The 14,058-nt window shown below is 47.2% G+C and overlaps 1 long non-coding RNA gene and 1 pseudogene across 1 annotated transcript; both read left to right on the top strand.

Moving 5' to 3' along the window:
* The first annotated feature begins 2,703 nt into the window (after window positions 1-2,703).
* Window positions 2,704-2,857, top strand: LOC126519758 (U2 spliceosomal RNA; annotated as a pseudogene).
* An 8,238-nt stretch (window positions 2,858-11,095) lies between these two features.
* Window positions 11,096-12,320, top strand: LOC129382017 (uncharacterized). The gene is made up of 2 exons (XR_011890340.1): window positions 11,096-11,650; window positions 11,929-12,320. It is a non-coding gene; the product is annotated as an uncharacterized lncRNA (long non-coding RNA).
* Window positions 12,321-14,058: the final 1,738 nt, after the last annotated feature.

The raw sequence follows: 14,058 nt of genomic DNA, 5'->3' as shown, positions 1-14,058 counted from the left end.
GTAGAGAAATCTGAGATAATCAAATCCAAGCTGTGCGCACCTGCTTTCTATGTTGCAAAAGTTGCACGAATGCGCAGATTAGTGGCAAAAAAACTAGAATCTCTCATAAGTGTGTACCTGTGGCAAAAGAAGACCGCACCTTTACCCCGAAGAATTATGAGGCTACCTAAATCGCGAGGGGGCCTAGCCATACCGAATGTATCTCAGACAGCCAGAATCCTAGCGGCCAAGACACTAGGAACGCTGATCAACAGCGAACAATATGTGGGAATTACGGCCATGCACTATTGGCTGAGCACGCTGGGCCGCTTCGTGGCTCCAGAGAAATGGTATGGTCCGCGCGCAGAAAAGCCACTGGAATTTAACAAAGATGCAGTCCACACCTGTAAGGCAATCGAGGAACTCTGCCCAGACACTCCAATAACGGAAGTCAAGCCAGCCGAAATAAATGCCGCAATGGCATCATTAGAGCTTGAACTAGACGAAGTGAAGAAAAGCACAACGGCAAAATGGAAATGGTGGGCAAAAACAGACTTACCGGGGGAAATACGGGATTTTGAATGGAAAAGAAGATGGGGAGTGCTACCTACAAAATCATGGCTGAAACATCTCGGCATAACTGAGACAGATCACTGTCCCAACTGCGCCAAACCAGAATCCCAAAAGCATGCCCTCAAGGAGTGCGGGCCAGCCAAAGCGGTATGGAGAGTGGCAAGTAATACATTCAGATGTAGACTGCTGCAACCGGAGATTAAGAAATCCGGCTTCGAGAAGCTATTATCACTAATCCTCATGTTTTGTATATGGAAAAGGCGAGGACTTGAGGAACTGAGGAGAAGACCACAAAAAGTTGTATACCCAGTACTGAAGTACACCCGTATTTGGATTAAAAATATATTATCAAAGGAACTCTCGAGAAACGGAGTGGATCTGCTTCGGCTTGTGCAGGCATACATAACCAGCAGAACCATGTACTCGACACCATATGTCAAACTCGCAGCCACGGACTTAGCCAAATTAAACACCATGATCCGACGAAGCACAAAGGCAGCCTTGGGCCTTCCGGACCACGCGGCCACCGCAAGGCTAGAGGCCTTAGGCATGCATAACACGATCGAGGAGCTCTTAGACGCTCACCACACAGCCCAAATCCGTCGTCTCTCGCTAACCCCGGCTGGCCGCACAGTCCTCCGGAAGCTCAGCCTCGAGGCTATCCCCGAGGGGACAGAGTACATTACGATTCGGCGAAAGGTCCGGGGGCATATTTATGCCCCACCTCTACCCCGCAACATGGACCCCGAGTTCCATCAGGGCCGTCGGCAGGCACGCAGTGAAGCCATTTGGCGACGCTACGGCTCGCAAGATGGAGTGCTTTACACAGACGCAGCCAGACACCCTCGGGGTGACCTCATGACCGCGGTGGTAGCGGATCACAACGGAGGACTGATAGAATATACAACAATCACGGCTGGCCGAGTGGTGGAAGCGGAGGAAACCGCGATTGCCATGGCCATGCATGCGGAAGCGAATACCGTCATCAGCGACAGCAAGCAGGCCATCGGCAATTTCGTCCGTGGTAGAATTTGCAAACAGGCGTACCATGTCCTCACACGACGCCCCCTAAGCGGCTTGAAAACCCTCGTGTGGACCCCCGCTCACGCGGCTGTGCCCGGCAACGCGTCGGCTCACAGTTTGGCTCGAGATCTCGCGCGCCGAGCCTCGTCCGCGGATGCGGACGGCGTGAATGAGGAGGAGAGACACGAGGAACCCTGCGAGACCTATTATGAAATAGCTCATCGGTATCGCTTGAGGCGTCGCGCGCTTCCACCACCGGCCAAGCAACTCGACAAAACGCAAGCGGTCGCGTTTCGGCGACTTCAGACAAATACATACCCACACCCAAAATACATTAACAAAATCACAGGGGGCAGGGAAAGCGACAAATGTAGGCTATGTTCAGAAACAGGAACACTAACACACATAATGTGGGAATGCACCTCGCTCCCGTTCTCTCATCCCCCCGTCAGCAGCGAGACTGACTGGACAGCCTGGCTCAGTTCCGGGGACGTCGACCGACAACTTGAACTGGTGGACTGGGCGGAAAAGGCCAAGCAGGCCCAGGGCCTTACTTGAGCCCTAACCCTCAGCCACGTCCCTCTTTACCCTTCCCCCTTTCAATAAAGTTTATCACCACCACCACCTAGCTCCCATGAGCCACTTCTAAAAATATGTCTCCCTGTCCCCTCCTAGTCTTCCATTCCTCTCCAAGGTAGGAGTGAAATTCCAGTCGCGCTAACATAATGTAGATGATTATCATATAGGGGGGGGAGTAGAATACGAAGTCAACAGAAGACGAGTTAGGTCTTGTTTGGGAAATTGAATACAGAACACTTGAATTGCTTGTGTCCATGTAACAACCCCCAAGAGGGACTGGTGTAAATACTGGACTACCCGTGTATCGACAATTCCATGACTCATTTTGGGTGCTGTATATGAATCTCTGTCCGAGGATGGTGTATAGAGCGATTGGTCGCAAAGGCATATGTTAATTAACCTTCCACGGAGAAGAACTTCATGTAAATATCATGATCAAGTGTTCATTGTACATACCATCATGTTGATTTTGGTTTGTTTTGTTTTATGCTGTTGCTTTCATTGTGATGTACACTAGAACGATGTACATAGGTAATTGACATGGAAGTCACATGTTAATAAAATTTTCTGTGTAGTATCTGTTCTTATCAGCTTAATATCTGATACGGGTTCTTTTGGAAGTTGGCGGAGTGCTTGAAGCCTGCTTCACCTCCGCCGCAGGTCGGCCCGGTATTGCACTACCTCCGGGATCGGTCCCCGCTCACTTAGGTGAGACTTCATTCAATCAAAATGAAGAGCACAAGCTCGAAGCGAGCACTGACTTGACACGCACCATTCCTATACTATACGCAACGATGCCGGTTCGCGGACCACGAGAGTAATTAAACTGTCACTCCATCTGTGTGTAGCGTCGCACTTGCTGCGTCGCAAATGGGACAGCCACTCCAGCAAATTTCTAGTTATGGGCTTCGAGAAAAATAAATGAAACCAAAAGAAAGAACCAGAATTCCTATTTGTCCGATGTCTCTGAACGATCGTCTCCTGTGAAGAGCCACTTGGGGGGATGGGGGTAGGATTAGCCGTGGGGTTTGCGATCAATATGAATCCCACTCAAAGCCAACACTGCATTTTGGAGTTCACTATCGCTTGGATCCGTAAACCACCGCGCCCACGCAAGTTCGCCCTGCCGAAATCCGCTGCCCCAAGTGGAAGAAAGATTCCATATGAAAGAAAAATAGAGTGCCAGATTTCTGGCAGCTACTGTGCAGCCTTTGTGTGCACATTTTCGCAGCAGTGGGACCGAGCGCCTCGAAAACAAGCTTGTCGTATGCCCAAGTGTGGCGAAATATATTCATTTGTTCAAAGGTGCCTCATCTTTCTAACCTGTACGTTACGAAGACCTGTTGCTACCTTTTCATCATCAACATCATCATCATCATCATCCTGGCTACGCCCACTGCAGGGCAAAGGCATCTCCCACGATGCTCCAAGTACCCCGGTCACGTGCTGATTGGCGCCATGTAGTCTCTAATCTAATCTGCCCTCCTAACTTTCTGCCACCCCCTGCTACGCTTCCCTCCTCTTGGAATTCAGTCTGTAACCCTTAATGACCATCGGTTATCTTCCCCCCACATTGCATACCCTGCGCATGCCCATTTGTTTTTCTTGGTTTAAACTTTGGTGTCATTAACTAGCGTTTGTTCGCACACCCCCCAATCTGCTCTATTCCGATCCCCCCGTGACGCTACACCCATCATCTTTCTTTCCAGAGCCCGTTGCGTCGCCCTCAGTTACCCTTCGGTAATCCTTAAAGCTTCTTGTTGGGGCACTCGTGGCATCTTTCTCGTTTAATCAAGTCAAATTTTTTGCGTTTTGGGGGAAAACTCAATGAGCTAGGCGCGATTGTGTCCCCGGCACCGCTCTCAACAAGATGGCGGCACCCAGGCTTTTTGCTTGCAGGTTCGGCCTAACGCAACACACGGATGCAAAGCAGTGAAGCCGCATTGAAGGGGCAAAAAGTCGTGCAGTGAAGCGCTTGCTCGGGCGAAAAACGCAAATATTAGCCGAACATACAACCAAATCGCCAAATAGGAATTTCCATTATTGGAAATTCCAGTTCAGTGTGCGCATTGCGTTCACCTAAGGTAAAGAACATAAATGCGAGTGCCACATCAGTCAAGTCAAAGCTTAGGATTGCGTACCATATTTTTTTTCTTGCCTTTTACGCCTGGCCTGCGTGGCCCTAGCGCGCATGCACACGAAAGTAATGAAATAGTGAAAACACGAAATAATGCGGTGCGGCTGTATCATATATGTTTTGTGCGCTTTGTTCTTTGTGGACTACAGCAGTGTGCGTCATGAGAAAGTTTCGGTGCCCTTCTACTGTGACCAGTGAAGCTATATTTAAAACCACATTGATTTGTACGGTTATTGCTACAAACTGCGTGTGGGTGTTTTTCTTTTTCGCTGCCAACGATGGGTTATCGCAACCGCGATCGGTTATGCTGCTACGCCAGACGCGTGCTTGCCAATGGTTGGCTCTATACGCGACACGCGACGCGTGGTCGGCACATTCAAGCAGTCAATTGCAAGCCGTTCCAAGAAGAAGGATGTACTCCACTTGCCACCTAGTTCGACGATTGTACTTTCTGACCCTCGAGGAAGCGCCGCCATCCCACGTTTTTTTATAATACGATAAGATTCAGAGCGACTGCGACCACTTGTCTTTGTCAATATCTCGGACACCCTTCTTTTTTTTTTTTTTTAATCCAGATACTCAGACGCGCCCGTGTTCACGCGCACTTGCTCTCTCCGATAAGCAGGGAAGCTCGGTTGGGGTGGTGTCGGGCCTTGCGCATGCGCTGCTGAGCTCGTCGCTTCGCCGGCCGGTCGAGGCTGGCGGGGTACTGGTAATGAACTTCGACGTGCATGGTGAAACGTCACTTTGTATTGCCACTGTAGACTAGCAATGCAATGTGTTTGCGAGCGATTGGAGAAATGAGAAAGCGTGCACTGTCTACAGTTCATGCCCCTCTAGAGTAGTGGAAATGTTCCTCCAAGTATTAGGTTTGTAATTTGCGCCTACGAACATGAACTAAACAAAGAAAATGGTCTGCAGCCGCCTTCGCTTCATACAATTCCCGTACGAAGAAATTTGCGTGCGCAAATGACAGAGCAAAAGAGAGAAACCATGTAAAGAAGATTGGCTGCCTTTTACGTGATCTCGCGCATGAAACCAGACGATAGAATAATTTTAGCCGTTCATTTTGATTTTCCGAATGTAAACCGGAACACTTTCTCCACGCAGTCTTCAGATTTGAATGGCAATCAATCACATGCTTTCTTTTTTTTTTTTTGTTTCTCTTTGTTCTATCTGGAACCGAAAGAATTCAGAACGCCATTTTAATATTAGATTCGATTAGATATCGTGACTGGTATGCTGAAAATCACGCCTTGCATTACGTCCCCCCTGGTATACCTGGTGTTAACCTTCATGATCACGGCATTAAAAAATCGCCAGTTCCCGAACTTTAATCGCGCCGAAGATGAACCGATATGCTGGATTCTTATTGTCATGATTTTATAGAAAGCGCTGGTTCTATGGCTAGCTTTGAGGAAAAGAAAAACATCATTCAGGAATGTATAACTCAAAACAACTAAAAAATCTGCCAGCAATTCGTACTACAACGAGAGTACTGAGAATACTGGAAAAGATGAAATCCAAACATGTTGCAAGGAGCCGACAAATGCAATTGAACCAACGAACTGAACTGAACTGAAATTATTTCATCAAGCCATGCCCCGAAAAACGTGGCGACTTTTAATGATAATTTCAAATCTGATTTCTTTTTTTTTACGACGGATAATAATTATCTTTCCAATGGCGGATGTGAAAATTTCACAGCACGGTATTTTCGAAATCTCAAGGCCCCGGACGCTTTCTCTCTTTTTTAAGTATTTTGGTGGAGGCGTATTGGTGCACATGGAGGAAAATTTTGCGCACGTAATTTATAAACTTCTAGTTCATTTTCTTGAAGAACACAAAGTGCTGACAACCAGGACACAATTAAATTGGTATAACGCACGATTTCGAAGCCGCGCTAACAAAAGGGTAACAAACGGACGTTCATTTCGTGGTGTGGATTTCACGTCTCACAATAAAAAATAATAATAAAAACTACTGCATAAAATAGGTATTCCCAAACTGGATGGTTTCGATCAGCTTTTGAACAGCCCTTCCTTAAATTGAGTTGGCGTTGATTGAGCAGGTGCGGGCCTCTGTTGTTTTGGATTTTTGTAAATGGCATCATTACTGGACAGTCCGTTCACTTGAGGATCAAGGGAGAAACACCCCCCCCAAAAAATATCATATCGTGGTGAGAGACGTGGCAGATGAGTACAATTATCGGGAGAAAAAAAAAGGAAAACCGCCTTAGAAGCCGCTCCTCTTACGTGTGAAGCTTCAAACAAATTGTTTTTCTTGAGACGCTCTATAAAGTTATACACAGCTCCTTAAATGCAGCACCCGTACACAAAGCCAAACGTTCCAAGCTGGAAAGAAAGCATGAAATTCGCGGCGCCCGTTTGCTGTGAAACAACGGGCAACATTATGCAAAGTCCGCAACCACGTCAGCTCAAATGGTTTGATTATGACGTCCCCAAACTTCGGTTGGGAGACGCCATGGTCATCCCAAAGAGCCGGAACGAGCCCATTAGATATGTCGGCGTCGATTTCTTTGTCAACAAGCCACCAAAGACTTCAATTAACGAAATCCAGAAAGAACTGGACCTAATCAATTCGGCCAAATTGAAGCCCTTTCAAAAATTACACTGCATCTCTTCTTTACTGGTGCCTAAATTGCTACACGCTACCTCCAGCTCCCTATCAGTAATGCCTGTTACTTCTGCACTTGATAGAAGCATTAGGCAGGAGGTAAAACGCATCCTCCACCTACCGCACTCTTTCCCTGACTTTCTTGTGCATGCCCCTCATCGAGCAGGGGGCCTGGGCGTATTGGAGTTTTCTCGCGCGTCGGCCGAAAATCAAATAAAGTCTTTCGCGAGGCTTCAGCGTCTAGGCTCCCCAATCGTGGACGCGGTCCTAGAGGGCGCACCCGATGGTTCCCGACGAACTCTAGAGGAGAGGATCGGGGTCCCGGCGGGAATCGTCGAAAGTTCTTCCCTGGATAAAGCCCTACGGACCGATAGGAAAACACACCTGGAGGAAGTTAGATCAAAATATAACAACAAAAGCCTATTCGCTTTTGAGAATGATCCATTTGGGAATAGGTGGCTCAGACCTGACTCCAGGTTCATGAGTGATGGAGACCGCATCAAAGCCTTGCGGCTGCGCCCCAACCTGTTTCCAACACGGACACTCTCCAATCGGCATAGTAAAGACGATTCGGCCAAGCTTTGCAGAAGATGCCACAAGGCACAAGAAACAACCTACCACATCCTCCAGATGTGCGAATCCGTCCACGAGCCGCGTTGCTCACGGCATAACTTCATCAGCAATGCGATCGTTTCAGGCGAACGCCTCCTTGTAGCCAAGTGCGGTACCAGGCTTCGGCCTGATATCGTACTTGACCTGAAGGACAAAACATTCATTCTGGATGTGGCGGTCGCCTGGGATGCCAGGACAGATACACTGGAGAAAATGTGCACGCACAAGAGGGACAAATATGAACCCCTTGTGTCCGTTCTGAGCGAACGCCATCCTCAGAAGAAGGTTAAGGTCCTAGGCCTGGCGTTCGGTGCACGTGGTCTCCTCTGTCCAAGCACCAAACAGGCTGCCAAGGAAATTGGATTACGGAAAGGGGAATTGGCCTGGCTTGCGGCCAGAGCACTGGTGGGCAGTCTGATCTGCCTCAACCGGTTCTCGAACCAAGTGGTCTATTGACCTCGGGGAATTGGCTGCCTGGTTGATGCTTGCATCAGCTCTCATCTCTAGCAGCTTTCTTTTCTCTCTCTTCTCTTTTACGTTGCCTCTTTTATTTTATTATTAGCACGTTATTTTATTATCAATCATTTTGTATTTAATTTTTTTTATCTGTGTCTGCTTTATAATCGTTGCTACTTTTTCAGCGCGTCACTCCTATTTCTTTTTTTTTGTAGCACAATGGTACCGATTTTTCCGGTTCATACATGGCCCCAGCTGGGGAAACAAAGGGCAACCCAACTTTAAGGCATCCAGCGAAACTAGCGTGGGAGCCCACCCCAGCCTCAATACGAGTAATGTTCGTCCTTCTTAACCAATTTTGCATGCAATTCATTCTTGCGTCTTGTATTTCTATCGTGTTTCTCTTGTTCGTGTTACCTCTCTGTCGTCTCCCTTTCTTTTCTCTTTCTAACCAAGTGGCTGACAAACAAGGAAGCCGGGATGTACGCCACACCGAATACAATTCATCACATATCAAGGAGCCAAGGGAAACCCCGCCGCCCTTCACGGACCACGCTGCCCCGCTGGTCATCTTGGCAATCCTGGCCTTCCTCTACACCCCCCGACCGCCAGTGGGGGAAATCGAATAAAAGTATCTAGCCAAATGCCTCGTCATCTAATTAGTGACGCGCATGAGTGGATTAACGAGATTCCCACTGTCCCTATCTACTAGTTCTGCCACCAGGGGGCCAGGCGAGCGGACCTGCGGTCACAAGGCTCCTACTTATTGGGCAAAAAACGTGAGTAAATCCTTTTGCAGATCACTTTAAAACTATTGATAAAGCTTCGCTAACATCCCAGCAGCATAGACATATCAAAATTATAAAGATAGGTTCCATATTTTGTGAATAATGAGAAGTTTTTAATTCCCACGTGTTGGAGCTCATACATGCAATTGCCGGTTGCAGAAAACAACGGAGATAAATCCGATGTCATCTGACTAAATACCCAACATACAAACCTACAATTACACTTACAGCTTCTTTACATGGTAGGCCGCATAATTACAACAATAGTTTGAGCGAATATTCGTGGGCTTTGCATATTTCTTCATTTAAAATTAGGTAAACAAAGCGAGGCCGTTTCAAGCAACGGATTATATAGCAGTTGAATCCTCACTCATCCGTCCTTAATAAGAGCAGTGGACAAAAAATATTTATGTCAACACATTCAGTAAACCCCCTGGAATAATTTCGAAGCCCGAGTTTGCCGGGAGCAATTCCCTAATTGCTAGAATTTGCATCCAAACATAAGTGTTTTTGCTGTCTCTTTGTGTGGGCTGCCATGTTGGGAACCACAGTCTGCTAAGAGCGGTGTCAAAGGAGCCAGAACGCCAAGAGCCTCAGAGCACAGACAACCTCGGGAGCCATGTGGTGAGACATCCATGGTTTGCAAAACAGCAGAAGGCACTAAAGTAGGGACAACTTTTGGCGTTGCAGTGAAGCATCTCAATTTTGCAAAGGGGCATCTCGAGGCGTCGCAAGGCATACTTTGGAGAAAAAGTGGCCGATCTGCGTGAAGAGCGAGCTCGCGAGGCTCTCAATACTGGGAAAACGTTATGCCAGTGGCCGGCAAGGCGCTGCAATCTTACGTAGCTAGCGTGGGAAGACGGCGCGAGCCGCCAGCCCAAGGGAGGAATGCTCGATGGAGCGAAATACCTTTTTCGACTAATTAGCCCCGTTTACATTAATGCGACAGTGGCGCATCGCATTTCCGAGCGCATTTTGGGCAGGCTATGCGACGCCGGTTACATGTAGCGCATTAACTCGCGAGAACGTAGCGCCACATGGTGTCGTATAAGGGAAGTGCAGCCGACTTCCGGTGTAACTGGTTTCCGGTTGTGCGCCGAGCGCACGTTGGTGGCTGAGTGCCGACTGTACCGACTACCGAGAGCTTGACGCTTGTGCAAAATGCTTGGGAATGCAGCGTTCCGTCTCCACCTTATGCTACTTTTGTCGGCATGGACCACCTTTCACGTCATCTTGTACGCTGTCGCCTGCATGCAGCATCAGCAGCGACGCCGTCGGATACGGTCGGCCTACATGAAAGCACTTGTGCGCGCAAGAGGGTTGGCGACGTGCTCTGCCGTCAACGATTTGGTTGTCATGCAAGGGGAGAACATCTCTAAAGGATCCTTTTAGATAGACACTGTGCTATACTTGTTAATGAGAGCATTTAAGCCCGCTAGTACTCCCAAAACGAGGCAGCATACGAAGGCGAGTAGCGTTTGTTACGAAGGCGAGTGGCGTTTGTTAGGAAGTCGCGTCGTGATCGGCAACAATTGCCGCCACGCGGTCCAGAAATTATGATCGAGTGCGTGAGCTTTAGCGCAAATTCGCGATCGAAAACATCCATGTGACGCCGTGGATCAGTTTGTCCCACCGAGTACCAAAACTAGATGCAGCAGAGAGAAACGCCTGTCAAAGCTCCATGCAGCTGCGGTGGGTGTCGGCGACGCGACAAGCGTCTAGTCGGGAGTTCCGGCGGCAGGAGAATTCGCTGTAGACGCCGGATTCCCCAGTGTAGAAGCGCTTTCTTTCGCTGCCGGCGCTGTGGCTGGTACGCACGGGATGAAGCCTTTGAAGCGCTATGTAGAACATTATTGCGCGCGATAACCAAAACAAGACAAAAGTGATTGCTTTGCTTTGCATCTAGTGCGAAAAGTAACGGATGCTTTCTTACGCGGCGCACCATCACGATGTTGGCATTTGTGTGGCCTGTACATGTATTTGAACTGACCAAAATAAATGCGTCAACTCTGGAAGTTAGCGGTTAACATAAAGATTTCTTTATTCGTATCACAACAGCTTCTGCAGTGGGACCAGCACGTTTTTCAGGCTACAAAAGTTCTTAATTTCACTGCTATCTGACATCGTCCCACAGCACACACATTACCCAATGCTGTCTTCTGTTGCATTTGGTTGCACTACTCTTGCAAGCAACATTTGGCACTTCATGTGGCGTTTGTGTACATTATAATAATTATATTTTTTATGTGCTGCTTTGCATTAGCAGCTATTTTTGAAATATTTCATGGTTTCTCTCCTCTATTATAGGGTCTTTGCTGGGAAAAAAACGGAAGCAGAGAAGTGTCTGGATGAAGACTCGTTCTAATGACTGGTGGGACCGCATTGTGGCAACAGAGTGCACCGACGAGGACTGGAAAGATAATTTTAGAATGAGCCGAGCTTCATTCAACGAACTTGTTCTGCTTTTGGAACCATTCATGTCGCCAAAGACATATTGCGTGCGACAACCACTACCAGTGCAAAAGAGAGTGGCTATTGCCCTTTTCAAAATGGCCAGCTGCAGTGAATATAGGGTGGTAGCGAATCAATTTGGTGTTCACAAAAGCAGCGTTAAAAATTGTGTATACATGTTCTGCCAATCGCTTGTACAGCATTACCTGAAGAAGTACCTAAGTATACCGACTGCCTCAGAAACTGGAGCTATTGCCACGAACTTTAAAGCAAGGTGCCACCTCCCTCAAATATTTGGGGCAATCGACGGTACCCACATCCCTATCATGGCACCAAAGAAAGGATATCGTGACTTTGTAAACAGAAAAATGTGGACATCGTACAATGTGCAGGCTGTACTAGATGACCGAGGGCGGTAAGTTTCATTTCACAAAATATTCAGCTTTCTTTTTCTCTTGGGAGTTTTCTCCTGCTAAACATGGGAACCAGTGGCCTTTCCTCCCACAAGCTCGATTGCTTGCACCATAGTTCATTGTTCTTCTGTAGCAAGGACTGTATTAGTGCTGGCCAGTTAATGTGAGTGAATAGATTGCACACAAACAGTTCACTTGTAAGTTGTCATAGAAGTGTCCTTGTTGCTTGAAACCATGTTCTTACCATGCGTCTTAATTATAATGCTCATGTATGTTTCAGATTTCGCAGTTTTACCTGCAATGTCCCAGGAAGTGCGCATGACGCATCTGTGTTGAGGCAGTCATCACTGTTCCAAAGGAGTGAGGAGCTGTTGCCAAGACAAGAAATCATGTTGAATGGCTGTTCAATCCCACTCATGCTGTTGGGGGATCCTGCATATCCTGGTTTGCCTTGGATACTGAAGGGATACACCTCGTCACAAGGAAGGCTCTCAAAGGAGCAGGAATCATTTAATGTGTACCACAGTAGCGGCCGCAATGTTGTGGAGCACGCCTTTGGAAGGCTAAAGGGGCGATGGAGAGTGCTACTGAAGCGAGCTGACATAAATTACAAATTCATGCCGACGGTCATAGTAGCTGCATGCATTTTGCACAATTTTCGTGAAGAGAGAGGAGAGACAGTGAGTGATGCGAGGATTAGTGATGTTAGGTCATCTGAGGATGAGCTTTACCAGCAGCCTTCAACCAGACGTCTGCACACAAGCTCTGTTAGTGAAGTGCGGGATTTCCTCTGCGATTTCTTGGCTGAGAACTTTCCACTTCGCTCTGCATCGTGGTGAATTGTTTCTTGTGAAGTTCTGAAGACAGTGAAATGAAACTGTTTGAAGCACGGTTTTTAAAAGCAGTGTTTATTTGCAAAAAGTAGACCTTCCTCACTTCACTCTTGGTTAGCAGCATTACTTGGGCTACTGCCTTGACCCTGAGGCTGTGTGGGAAATACATAAAGTCCTTCTTGCTGATTAAGTGAAAATGGATATGGCATCTGCCCAAATGCTGGCACAGGCTGTCTGGCCAATTGTGCCATCATCGCTTGAGTTCCTTGAAGAAATGATGCTGTGATGCCAGCCATCACATCCTTAAAATTCTCATCTTCCTGTTGCAGCAGCTCTTTCTGCTGCTTAAACAGAACTTCATTCGGCTCTTGAAGTAGTGCAGCTGTTCTTTGATGCTGCCGTTCTAGTAATTCGGGCAGTGCCAAGGTGCTGGTCCTGGCCCGCTTTGCCGGTGGCATGGTAGAGCCAGTGGTTGCTGCAAGAAACGGTGCAGAATTGTAATCACCATAAATATAGTAAAACCTTTGTTTTTGGTCGCACTGTTACATCACATGGGAAAGCCATTTCAAACAGTTGCATCGAAAACAATACATGAAGTAGATCCGACGCATTGATCTTACGAAAACCATTATGCTGGTAGCTGCCTACCTAGCATTGTTTGGGATTATGCAAAGTGCGTTCGGGGGAACCAAAGGGTTTATGCAAGAAGAACCGCTATGTGCCTTATGCATATGTGTGGGTGTGTAAAGACAGCAGCAGTATGACGCCGCTGATGTCATTTCTACTTTCGCCGTTGGACGCGAGCTTACGAAATGTTTGTTTGGTTCTGCATGGTTACGGGGCTAGCGTAGAAAAAAGAAAACGCGGTGTGCAGCATGATCAGCGGCTCCATCTTATGCCATCACATGTACATATACAAACATTCCATATGGTATGCGCACATGTATAAACACTCATTTGTCCTCTCTTCCCTCTGTGCCTGTAGGAACTGCACTACTCCATTGCTAAGAATAGACTGTAGCATTAAGAAAACACCACTTACGGCTTGAGCTCATCTCAGAGGTTTGGCTGCCACCAGGCGAGTCGAGACTTTCAAAGTGCGAACCCCTATCGTCATCACTCTGACCTGAATTGAAAAAGATGGTGGTGTCATTGCATAACTCACCGTTAAACATACATCTGCTGATTTCATTTATGTGTAAAACAACTCCTTTGCTCACAACATTTTATTTTCTCAATTTCTCGCTATGCTTTGCTACAAGCATAATTAATTGCTTCTTGTTCTTCTGTTTCTGTTTCCATGTACATAAATATTCTATGCATGCACACATTGCTTTTGCTGCTTGAATGTTAGCTGCTGTTTTTTTAACATGTGGCCCCTTTTAAGTTGGACAATAAAACACCAGTTTGCCAGTGATGCAAATGTCTTCAGCGTTTGCAATAAATGAAATCATGAAACTCTGGTTGCTTGTCTGAATGTTCAAGTGCCAAAAGATCGGAGATCACAATTTCATCAGGAGAATGCAGCTTTACTAGTTGTTGGTACTGGTTGACAGCACAGATTTGCACACTCGGTG

This window comes from Dermacentor andersoni, chromosome 10 (assembly GCF_023375885.2).
Source record: "Dermacentor andersoni chromosome 10, qqDerAnde1_hic_scaffold, whole genome shotgun sequence".
NCBI classification, from domain to species: domain Eukaryota; kingdom Metazoa; phylum Arthropoda; class Arachnida; order Ixodida; family Ixodidae; genus Dermacentor; species Dermacentor andersoni.
This window is presented reverse-complemented; position numbering and strand designations above follow the sequence as displayed.